This window comes from Pinus tabuliformis, chromosome 5_2, assembly GCF_031772625.1.
Source record: "Pinus tabuliformis cultivar Carrire ecotype Pingquan chromosome 5_2, CPIR1, whole genome shotgun sequence".
NCBI classification, from domain to species: Eukaryota; Viridiplantae; Streptophyta; class Pinopsida; order Pinales; family Pinaceae; genus Pinus; species Pinus tabuliformis.
In genome coordinates this window covers 349,353,464-349,366,588 of record NC_142306.1, presented here as the reverse complement: position 1 = coordinate 349,366,588, position 13,125 = coordinate 349,353,464, and the positions used below count along the sequence as shown (strand labels likewise).

The 13,125-nt window shown below is 39.5% G+C and overlaps 1 protein-coding gene across 1 annotated transcript in view; it reads left to right on the top strand.

Annotated features, from left to right (window-relative positions):
• The window catches only part of LOC149158919 (uncharacterized), a 95,529-nt gene that overhangs the window by 48,000 nt on the left and 34,404 nt on the right, over positions 1–13,125 (top strand). The window lies entirely within an intron of this gene.

Here is a 13,125-nt window from a genome sequence, read left to right as displayed (position 1 = left end):
ATAAAAAAGGAAGTTAATTAAAAATCAATATACCCTTTTTAAAAACAAATGTATATGACACGACATGGGAAGGGTGTCATGAGGAAATGAAGCGGTGGATGTTGGGGAAGGACGGCCACCACCAAGAATCAGTTTATAAACCAGAAGGAAGAGTTTGGGAAGGGGGAATCGGAAGGAAGAAGGAAGAAGGAAGGGGATACTGAAGAAGTAAACTTGAGCTACCTACGGAAGGAGAGCTAGTTGTTATGAGGTTCCTGAGCATGGGGGAATGGTATGCTTCAACTGAGAAGCTTACTGGATTGAGTAGCGATGTTCTGCTCAGTTTGGCTGGGTGGTTTCGGTCTTTTGGTAAACGGGAGCCAACTGCAGGAGTTCTGAAACATTTTCATCCGCAACAGAGATTCGCAGCAGACCAAGTAAGTATTTATCATTGAATCAAGCAATTAGTCATATGAAATTTTGCATAAATTTAGAACAGAAATTTTCTTAAAATTTCATACTTTGTTTAAGATAGATAGCTCTATAAAAACTCCTTACAATATTTACAGTTTAGTAAATCGTTATAGTTTCAGAAATGGTCCTTTACATCAGCTCAATCCCTACATTTGGTATCAGCGCAGGTTCAAACTCTTGGATCTGTTAAGTCTGAATTTCAGAGCCAAAAATCTGTACAGTAAATATGGAAGCAAAGAATGAAAACTACAATTAATCAACCTCACAAAGCTTGAGATACACAACATCAATAGCATTAGAAGAAACAATATACAGTATGTGATTTCAGACCTCAAGATGCTTCATGAATCTTCTGGATAAACAAAACAAATTTCTCACATTAAAATGGTGTAAAACATGAAAAGGCTTAACCATATAAATGTCCACCTGCATTATGTAGATTAATATAGGACCAGATTTGCAAAAAAAAAATTACAGAAGAGATACACAGTTATATTACTCACTTAAATGGCCATGATATCTCCAGATTTAAAGTATGGTTGTACTTTCTTGTCTTGTAAAACAAGACCAGATTTAACCAAATCCTTTATGCTAATCACAATTACATAGGCTGCCAAAGAAGCATTCTGTCAGTGTCACTTTTAAATTAGTGGAAGCTCTAAATAAATTAGTTGTTGAGGAAATATGTAAGCTTAACCCATCCACTGAGAATTGAATCCTTAAGCTATGATTCAGTTAAAAGTCTGCTCTGAGTTTTCATTAAATTCCTTTGCTCAGCCAACTGAGGACTACTTGTTTAGCTTGAAGAACAATCTCAGATCATAATTGGCTGCAACACCTGAACCACTCCCGGATTTTCCAGCAAAAGGATTCCAGCTACGTATTCGGTTGCCCAACTCCTCATCATTGTTCTGTTTAGCAGAGACATACTTTGCAAATGGCTTTAGATGGTCATTCTGCACCGGGTTAAATCCTTGGTTACCAATATTCTCCCCAAACTCCCTGGAAAACGATGCAGAAGCACTTGATCTTTGATTCATATCGCGCTTGAAGTAATATTTGATTGGACCCCCTATTGAATTTGACTGAAAAGGATTGTACTCACATTTTCAACCCCGAGCTATTCTTGCTATGAAATAATTTACCAGTAAAGGTGGCAGATTACCCTTGGATGAATTTAAATTCCTTCGCACCTCCATCAACCTCGGCCTCTGAGTAGCAATAGGTATATTTCTCTGAGAGTTTTTAAACTACAAGCTTGGCTGCTAGAGAGTCCCGCTGCACCATGTGATTGCGGAATACAAACCCTGATTTGAAATGTGACTTGAGCTCTGAAAGCTGCGCATGATATCCCTACCATTCTAAATAATGGCAAGCAAATTTGAAAGGGAATTAATTTATTGAATATACCCACACCGCATTATGCAGGCATGTTATAGTGGAGACGCGCATACCCAACATGGTTATCGTGGTTGAGGAAATAATTTTATTTGAATTAAGGTGTCAAGTGATGAATCAAGGTGTGATGAATTAAGGTGTCAAGCGATGAATTAGGTGTCAAATGTATAAACCGCTGGAGTCAAACCTTAATTGATATCGTAAGCATATATTAAATTAATTACAGTCCTTAAATATCTTAATGCGGGTGCAGGTCATTTAAAATATATGATATACGATTATATATTATTATACGATTATATAAATGATACGATTATATGAATGAGATCTTAATACGGGTGCAGGTCGTCCTCGGCAAGCAACATTTTGAACTTTGCACTCATAACGATTTTATGAATGATAGCATTCCACGGTCGTATTGGACGTCAAACTCACGTGAAGATTCTCCCTGGACCCCTACCTTGCGCAGGAATGGCATTGTCTGCATTAAAGTGTTTTGAATACCCTGCAATTGTAATACTCATGGAACTGAGCACCAGCATCGTTGTGGCAACAAGCGCGCAGCTACAGGCCGTATTTTAAAAGACATATTTGGGCCTGGAATTTGATTCCGATTTAAGTGCCGAGTCGTTCAAACTTTTATATATAACGATACTGAATGTTGGAATGACGGTTATACTAAAGAAAATGTAATAAAATGATGGTTCATTGGATATAACAAACCCAACACTTGGTCATATAATCAACCCTAGTTACACAAGAAGAAAAACGCATTCACATGCATGTCCATGCTTTATGCCAACATAACACAACTACGAAAGTATGCGATATAAAATATGCAAGTATTGGGCAGGGATTTTGAACCACCGACCTTCCCATAGTGAATTTATTAAATAAATTCTATGATTTGGATGGAATTGAAAATAATTATATTTCAAAAATATATTTTTCTTTAGGATGTCATTACAAATTTAGTGAGAGTCTGAAACAACTAGATTAAATAATATCAATTTAAGCTACAAGGTAAAAAAAAAACATTACCGAGACAAAGAAATTGTTATCAATGCTTATTATACTATACATTATTTAAATAGGGCCTTTGGACTTTGTTGACCACTACCGGTCAACTACCCATGCAGTACCCTCCCCCTTTTCTTTGCAAAAAGGGACAGCACCTGAACGACGTGTCCGTGCCAGCCTGCAGTCATCAGCAGCTTGATCAATTTAATTGTAAACCCAGTCTGCATGTATGAATTGTAAATAATCTTAGCAGATATGAGTCGTTTATGTAAAATTGCCTAGGTGGACCTAACTTTCTAATGATAATCTACGTCCCAGAAGGTTTTTCGTTTCACCGATCTATGATCGGCAGAGTTTTCCTTCAGCCTGACCCCAAAGCCGGGATGGATTTTGTTATTAGAACTTTAGGAGAATCCTAGTGTGTTAATCTGCTAGATTATAGTTGTGTCGCAGAAACTGGGTGGTTTATGAGGGTCTATGCTAAGTGGGTTTGTCCCCTTGAGATGTAACTTGTAAAAGTGATGATGTAATGTGTCTTGAGGGTTAGAAAATGTTTTAATCCCCCTCATGAGTCCTAAGTCCTAGGTCCTAGGTGATGTTTCCAAAGGCTTAGTTCGATGATCCATTTAAAAATGAATTAAAAAAAAAATAAATAAATAAATTAATTAATTAATTAAAAAAAAATATATATATATAAATATATAAAATAAATTAAAATAATAAAATAAATAAAAAAATTAAAAAAAAAATTAAAAAATGAAATAAATAAAAAATTATAAAATAGAGCAAAAACCCTAAAATAATAAAATAATAATATTTTAAGTGAATGCATGCAAAATATTATTCTTTAATAATTCGACGGATGAGATCAAGAGATGTCTTGATCCTCATCAGCGGTCGAGATCATTTCGACATGGATCATTCGAACTAGCCGTTGGGATCATTTCCTTTAAGTAGGGTGCTAGGGGTCAGTTCAGATCAATTGGATCTGTGAGTCTTGTACTGAAGAAGCTCTCTTGTAAACTGTTTCTGGTTAATAAAAGAAGACTTTGGGGTCCAAATCTAGCTGGTGTTACTCTCCGGAAATGCTGTGAGATTGTTTAATTTTCTGCATATTTTATCTTTTAGTCATTAATAATAGCTTATTGTAGAGTATTGTGAGCACAGGTATCTTGCTCACTTGCTAGGGTTTGAGTGGTGTTACGGTTTTTGAAGTAATCGCAGGTATCTCCATTATTTTTGAGATCTAGCAGCATTTTTGCCCTCTTTACTGATGGTTGAAGTGAGCTGTGCAGGAAAACTCTTACTGAAGAAGATTGTCGGGCGTTAGGGGAAGTTCTCAGTTGAACCAACCAACTCCCGCAAGCATTTTTTGCTGAGCCCAGTTGGATTTGATCCTGGGTCTATCATTCGGTTTATTTTTCTAATTTGCATGAGAGATTTTCTGAAGTTCTTCACAGTGAAAACCTGAAATTTTTATTCTTTAAAATATTTCTGTTCTTATTGTTGAATCTGGCTGTTAAGGGGCCAAAATCTGTAAATTAATCAGCTGTTTTGGGGTTTCAAGTTTTGCTTTATATACAAGTTTAATTAGGGTTTTCAGTTTTGGTTTTAGGCATATATCATTTTTGGATGATCTGTCCTTTTCAGGTTGCAGGATTGTTAAAAATTTCTAAGGCCCTCACCCACACCTTATTTCGCCAGCAGTCCTTCCACACTCAGCTCGAGGTTTCAGATGCCCTAGGGCATTACATATTGTGCTGATCTATTATTTGGTGAGCGACTAATAAAACGAGAACTCCTTTCTGGGGTTATACACTGTTTAAGCCTGCACTACATAGCATCCAGCTGCCTGATCTTGTACAAAGACAGTGAGAACACTCATATACGGGTCAAAATCATGAGGAAAGAAAAATATCGACGCGTCTTATAAATCGCTTTTGGAGAAATGTGACTGCAAACCTCAGCATCAGGCTGCCAAAACGTTGACATGAGCCTGTGGATCAGCACACCTGCGCAAATTTGTTGAACCCGCGTCCTTTTGCACAGTACTTAGCTCACATTACCTGCGGGGAAATAATCGGAAAATCTCAGGTCGAATCTATCCACGCAGAGCAGGGTTTCTAACACGCGTGAGGTAAATTCTTTCACACGTCTGCGTTAAAGCTCAAAATCGATTTCAAGCCGCTGACAGGTAAGTATCAAGCTGATTTATGTAACTGTCATCCTCCGTCGAGCTGTGATCCCAAGGTTTCTCCCTGCGTATGCTCGATCTTTTCGGGCCAAGTGATTTACGAGTTCTGAGAAGTGATTCGCATCAAGCGCCAGGTAAGGAGCCCGTTCCAAATCGTTTTCAAAATGCTCAGGTAGTTTTGTCGTAGGGGCTCTCGGCTGTTATATTTTAGGGTTTTATTCCATTACGCTATAGCCTTTTAATTATTTATCATAGGTAGGATTAGCGTAGGTTCTTTTATTTAATTTTGACTGGCTTTTAGATTTTTTTTTATATGTATTAAAATAGTTATGTTCTTTAATTAGATTTTCATTTTAGATTTTATTACAAAGTTTTGTTTTCAAAATATGAAAAATAAAAAATAAAAAGATCCATTTTTAGGGCTTTTCAATTTTTTTAGGTTTTGTTTAAAAATTTAGGATTTTAGGGTCTTAGCTTTAGATTTTAGATTTTATTTTTTTTTTTTTTTTTTTTTTTTGCTTTTAGCTATAGTCTTAACGTTTTTATAGTTTTAACTTATGATTTAAATAGACTTTGATGTTTTAGATTTAATATAAGTTTTAGTTAGATTTCGTTTTTTGTTTTAATTAGATTTAAAAAATATATATATATAATAAAATAAATATATATATATATATATATATATATTGTGGAAATTTTCTTTGTCAGATCCAATTATTTTTCGGGAAATTATCATGTGGAATAAATGTTTATCATGAATATTTGTTGCATTTGCGTGGTTGTTTAAAGCTTTGATCAAAATTTTCTTAATTATTGGATACCGTTATTGAGCTTTGCCCATTTTAAGAGCGTCGTTATTTCAATTGATATCTTGCGTCGTTCTAGCTTTCATGATAAATGCTTGCTCTGCATGGTTTACATTGTTGTAGCATCTGACAATTTAACGATTAAATATTTACTCCACAAGGCACTGGTCTTTTTAAATTCTAAATCCATCTAGTGCTTATCATATTGTGTCTCTCAACCAGCTAGTCGACAGTTGGTCTTCATCATATCATAGGGTCTACCCCCCTTAGCCGCGGGAGACAGGCTTGTACAGATGTAGCAGTGGAAGTGGTAGAGCCATGGGCAACTATACAGGATGCAACAGTGCAGAGGATGTTGGGTAGGAAGGCCAAGCATCAGCACAGGTATCGGTACCGGATGAGTAGCGTGATGCTCAGTGGTGGAGTATTACTAGAGCACATTCCTCGCTAAGAGGGAGTGTTGATTTGGATTAGCATCGGATGTGCTCTAGCAATGAAAATTGGTGGAGAGGCTAAATCACATGAGATCTCCAAGACCCAAAATGGGTTTGGGGAAATTCTATGTGAAAATTCTATCACTGCAGCAACTGATTTATTTTTCCTACTTATTTCATCATAAGTTATTCATGAAATTACTTCAACAAACACTAAAATAAATATTGTTGCAGATATCACACCATAATACAGAAACAAACATATGCACACATTGACACAGTTATTTTGGACTAATGTCCCCAGAAAAACTCAATGTGGGAAAACCGGTGCAGCGAGGGAGGATTTTATTATTCAGCAATTTTCTTGTACAACAGGGTGCCAAATTGGCTTACCCACAGATAGACAAACTTCCAACACTTTTCTAAACCTAGCGTAGGCCCTACTGGCCTCTGCTACATCTAGAAACCCTTTGCGTCCTCCTACGGAGGCTCTACATAGCCCCTTTGGGCTTCTGCGTCACTCCTGCAGCCCTTGCATGGATGACGTAGGCCCTCCTGGCTCTGCGCAGTCTCTGCTGCCTCTGCGTGGTTTCCTCTGGCTCTGCATCTGCCTCTTCTGCGCTAATCTCCCGTCTCTCTATTGCGTACTTGCTGCCCCCTAACTGCTCTCTAGACCACTGGTTCAATATCTTAACAAACCCCTTTCCAGAAATTGAACTAACTAGTCTCCCTCAGTATGTTCTTCATGTGCCCCTCAAGCCTTGTCTTATACTTTTTCTGTTGACATCTCAACGGCCGAGATTAAGTCCCTAATCAACGGCCAAGATTAGATCTAATTGATCCGTGTCTTTTGGACCATTCTAACACACATTCATATTAATTCACATTAATATTTTATTTTCCCTAAGTTTAGACTTAGGGATTTATTAAAAATATTAATTATTTTAATATCTCCTTATCTGTTTAGAATCTGCTGAAACCCTTTCTGGATATTGGAGATCTTATGTGCCCCAACCTCTCCACCAAATTTCGTGGCTAGAGCACATCCGATGCTACCCAAAATCAACACTCCCTCTTAGTGAGGACTGTGCTCCAGCAATACTCCTTACTGAGTTTTACTCTGATCATCTGGTATCAGTACTTGTGCTGATGCTAAGCCTTCCTGCCCAACATCCTCTGCACTGCTGCCTCCTGTACTGTTGCCCATGACTCTGCTACTGCCACTGCTGCATCTGTATGACAACTCCCTCTGCATCCATGCTACTACTGGTCCTTTCTCCCAACACTGCAACTACCTCTGCATCTGTGCTGTTGTTAGTCCTTTCTCCCAACACTGCATTTGCACTGCAACTCCCTCTTCATTCGTGTTGCTAATACACTACTTCTGAAAGGGGTTCTTTACCATCCCCATCTTTTCCCTGAAGTAGTCAAATTTTGACTTTCCAAGGGCCTTGGTGAGGATATCTACCACTTGTTCCCCTGTAGGAGTGTAGCTCAACTATACAGCTCCTCGTTGGACACAATCTCTGACAAAGTGACACCGGATATCAATATGTTTTGACCTATCATGAAATACTGGATTCTCAGAGAATTTGATACAACTCTGATTATCACACATGATCCTGGTCGCCTCCATATTTCTTTTGAATAGGTTTACCAACAGTTTTCTAAGCCATATGGCCTCACATGAAGCTATGCTAGCTGCCATATATTCTACCTCAAACGAGCTCAGAGCCACAGACTTTGTTTCCTACTACACCAGGAGGTTATTCCTGATCCAATGTTGAAACAGTACCCAGAGGTACTTTTCCGATCCACTGAACTTCCTGCCCAATCTGCATCAGTAAATCCACTCAACCTGATATCCTTCCCTTTGTAGTACAAGAGCCCATAATCAATTGTTCCTTGTAAATCCCTGAGAACGTGCTTGGTTGCTGCCCCAGTGAGCCCTCTTTGGTTCCACCAGGAACTGATTGAGGGCGTTGACAGAATAGCAAATATTTGGCCTGGTATTGACTAGATACATCAGGGACCCTATGAGTTGTCTGTATAGGGTGGTATCGACATCCTTGTCTTTTGATTCATCAATCTTCTTCCAGTTGGTGACCATTGGCATAGCCATATGTCCACAGTCTCCCATCCCGAACCTTTTCAAGATTTCTGTAGCATACCTTCCTTGCCCAAGGAAGATTTCACCTTTCTGCTGCCAAACTTCCAACCATAGGAAATAGTGCATTCATCGCAGATCCTTCATATCGAACTTTGTGGCTAGATTTTTCTTGCAGTCCTCAATGAGTCTGGATGATCCTATCAGGAAGAGATCATCCACATATAATACTAAGATAAGTGGCTCGCTCTCTACGACCAGATAGTAGAGATTCAGATCCGTGTCACTCTTGACAAACCCCATCTTCTGCAAATAGCCATCTATTCGACCATACCACGCTCTTGGTGCGTACTTCAACCCATACAAGGCTTTCTTCAGTCTACATACATGAGACTTCTTCCCATGAGTTTCAAAGCCCTCTGGTTGTTCAATGTATACTTCTTCTATTACCCCATTCAGAAATGTTGTCTTGACATCCATCTGATAGATCTACCATCCCATCTGCGCTGCAAGAGATATCATGGTCCTAATAGATGTATACCTGGCTATCGGGGTGAAGGTTTCCTCATAGTCAATCCCTTCCTTTTGAGCATACCCCTTAGCCACAAACCTGGCCTTGTATTTTTCAATACTGTCGTCCACAACATATTTGATCTTGTAGGTCCATCTTGAACCTACCACAGATCTGTCTTGAGGCCTTGACACCAGCTTCCAGACATCGTTTACCATTATGGAGTTATACTCTTCCACCATTGCATCTAGCCAGACCTGATGTTGAGCTGCCTCCTTGAAGCTGGCAGGCTCTCCATCTTGAGCTACTAATGCCTAATACCTGTCTGGTTGTTTTCGCTCCCTTTTATTGTTCCTTGGCTCTCTAATGAAGTTTTCTACATCACGCAGAATCTGACGAAATTCCCTGTTGGTTCTTCATCTGTCAACAGGTGCTTTTGTTCGCTCCTCTTCCTCATCCTGAAAATCTTCCTGATTTGAGGAAGGATTCTTCACTTTCGTTGGTTGAAGAGGCATGACCAACGGATCCTCTTTCGACTTCTCCTTGAAAGGCATTTCGCGAGATCTTTTGAAAGCTCTGTCCTCCATGAACTTTACATCTCGTCGTACTACTACCTTCTTGCTCTCTGGAAGATAGATCCTATATGCCTTAGCGTTCTCGCTACATCCTGCCAGATACCCCTTTTCTGCAGTCTAATCCAACTTCTTCCTCTTTTCTTTGGATATGCAACAATATGCCAAATTCCCAAATATCCTGAAATGACTGACTTCAGGTGTCTTCCCAGTGAAGGCTTTCTTTAGAGTAATCTTGCCCAATGCCCGATGAGGAGTCTTGTTCTGAACGTAGACAATTGTGTTGCATGCTTCTGCCCACAAGAATTTTGGCATATCTTGATCATACAGCATGGCCCTAGCTACTTCTACAATAGTCATGTTTTTCCTTTCTGCCACCTCATTCTACTCTGGATTGTAGGGAGCTATCTACTATCTTCTGATGCCCTCCTTAGCGCAATAATCAGTGAAGTCCTTATCGACATATTCTCCACCATTATCTGAGCGCAAGACTTTTATTTTCTTACCTATCAGATTCTCCACTAGAGCCTTCTTCTTTAATCGACAAAAAACCTCATCCTTGGTTTTCAGAAAATAGATCCAAGTTTTCTTCGAGTGGTCATCAATGAAGGTAAGGAAATACTTGGCACCGTTGAGTGCTTTGACGGACATAGGTCCACAAATATCTAAGTTTATCAATCTTAGTACATTCTTGGCCCTGTGGTTGCTCCTAGGAAATGCCACCTTGGCATACTTTCCTAGAGCGCATCCCCTGCATACATCATCTTATTCCGTACTCAGATCCGGAACTCCTGTTATAGTGCTCCTGAAAATTCTCAGAGCTCCATGGTGCAAGTGACCCATCCTTCTGTGCCATAGTTCGTTCAAGTCTTTGTCCCCATGACTGCCTATTAGTGCCATTAGAGATTCTAGTTGTAATCTGTACAACCGATTACTTTTGATCCCGATCTACACTTTCTTTTTCCAGCTCGGGTGTTTGACATATACCTTTTCCTTGATGAAGTAGACGTCATAGCCCTTGCCTTGTAGTTGTGACACAGAAAGTAAGTTCATCCCCAATCCTGGCACATGCAGCACATTTGTGGCACAAAACCGCTCTCTCGATTCTGTCTAAAAAACTATGGTACCCTTTCCTACTGGAGTACACTTTGCCTTGTTCCCTATGGTGATATGAAAGTTCATCTTCTCTTCTCGATATTCTGAGAAACACTCCCTAATTCCCGTCATATGCCATGAGGCTCCACTGTCTATATACCATACTTCTGATGATGCAGCACTAGTCATGCACACCACTTCTTCCAACCTGGAAGCCAACATAGAGATATTGAAATCTCTCTCTCCTGTGCAATCTTCTGAAAATCTGGATGAGTGCCCTAAGGTCAATGCCTCTGCATCGTGGTCTCGACCCATAACTGATTTTCCCTTTCTGTCTCTGATTACTTGCTTTGATACCATGTGAAAATTCTATTGTTGCAGCAACTGATTTATTTTTCCTACTTATTTCATCATAAGTTATTCATGAAATTACTTCAACAAATATTAAAATAAATACTGCTGCAGATATCACACCGTAATACACAAATAAACATATGCACACATTGACACAGTTATTTTGGACTAATGTCCCCGAAAAAACCCAATGTGGGAAAACCGGTGCAGCAAGGAAGGATTTTATTATTCAGCAATTTTCTTGTACAACAGGGTGCCAAACTGGCTTACCCACAGATAGACAAATTTCCAACACTTTTCTAAACCTAGCATAGGCCCTATTGGCCTCTGCTACATCCTGAAACCCTCTGCGTCAGCCAACTGAGGCTCTATGCAGCCCCTCTGGGCTTCTGCGTCACTCCTACAGCCTCTGCGTGGATGATGCAAGCCCGTCTATCTCTGCGCAGTCTCTGCTGCCTCTGCGTGGCTTCCTCTGGCTCTGTGTCTACCTCTTCTGCACTGATCTCCCATCTCTTTGTTCCGTACTTGTTGCCTCCTGACTACTCTCCATGCCACTGGTTCAATTTGTCAGCAAACCCCGCTACAAAAATTGAACTGACTAGTCTCCCTCAGTATGTTCTTCAAGTGCCCCTCAAACCTCCTCTTATACTTTTTCTGTTGACATCTCAACGGCCAAGATTAAGTCCCTAATCAACGGCTAATATTAGATCTGGCTTAATCCATGCCTTTTGGACCATTCTAACACAGATTCATATTAATACACATTAATATTTTATTGTCCCTAAGTTTAGACTTAGGGACTCCATTAAAAATATTAATTATTTTAATATCTCCTTATCTGTTTAGAATCTGCCGAAACCCTTTCTGGGTATTGGAGATCTTATGTGCCCCAACCTCTCCACCAAATTTCGTGGCTAGAGCACATTTGATACTACCCCAAATCAACATTCTACCTGGTGAGAGAGATATTAAAATAATTAATATTTTTAATGGGTTCCTAAGTCTAAACTTAGGAAAATAAAAATATTAATGGGTATTAATATAAAACTGGGTTAGAAGGTTCTAAATGACATGGATCAAGCCAAATCTAATCTTAGTCGTTGATTAGAGATGTAATCTCGGTTGTTGAAGGCTCAACAAAAAAAGTATAAGAGGAGGCTTGAGTGTCAGTTGGAGATACACCAGATTGATCAGTCAGTTCAATATTCTAGAGCGGGGTTTGCTAAGAGAAATCAAACCAGTGATCAAAGTTGCAGCGAAGGCAATGAGTGCATAGCAGAGAGGTAGAGATAGTGTTGGAAGACCAACGCAGAGGCAGAGAGGCAAACACAGAGCCAGCTGGAGGCTGGAGCCACGTAGTGACTGCGCAGAGGGCTTGTGTGAGTGATGTAGAGGCTGCAGAGGTGATGCAAAGGGGGGCCAGAAAGGCTGCCCAGAGCATCAGAGGGCTGACAAAGAGGGTTTTAGGCTGACACAGAGCCTCAAAGAGGCGTTGGAGAGAGTTTCGTGGAGCAGACTTTCAGAATATCTGCTTCCGAAGAGAGGTATTACTGCCAGATAGATTTCTCTCTCGGGTGAGCCAGTTTGGCACCCAGTTGTACTCAAGAAAATATGCTTAATAATAAAGCCCTCAGAACTGTTGCACCGGTTTTCACAAGTTGGGTTTTTCTGGGGACGATTGTCAAAAATAACGGTGTCCCTTGTGTGTTTGTCTATTTTTTTCAGTTGATGATCAATAAATGGTTGAGACTGCATTGAGTTTATTTCAGTATTTATATGGTTAAATAACTTGTTCAGTAAGTAAACAAGTAGGAGAAATAAACCAGATAGTGCAGGAAAATTTCTAACATGTTAGACTTAGAAATTTCAACAGCTATCATAATAGAAGGCCATCTTAGGGCCAAGAGTGTGGGCTGATCCAAGTGACTGGGATATCTTGTTGTTATATCACTTTTGTCACTACCCAACTGATCTCCCATTTAGGAATTTGGAGGTGGCTAGAGGTTTCCAGGACTCCAGAGGATATTTGAACGGAGGGATACAGTCTATAGAAATGTTGATCACTGATGCCTTGAACGAGTGAAGAGGCTGCTGAGAACTAGCATTGCCTATGCCCTCAAAGAAAAATAAAATTTAAGAAAGAATTTGATGATTCAAGTTGAACTGCAAAATGTCAAAAAA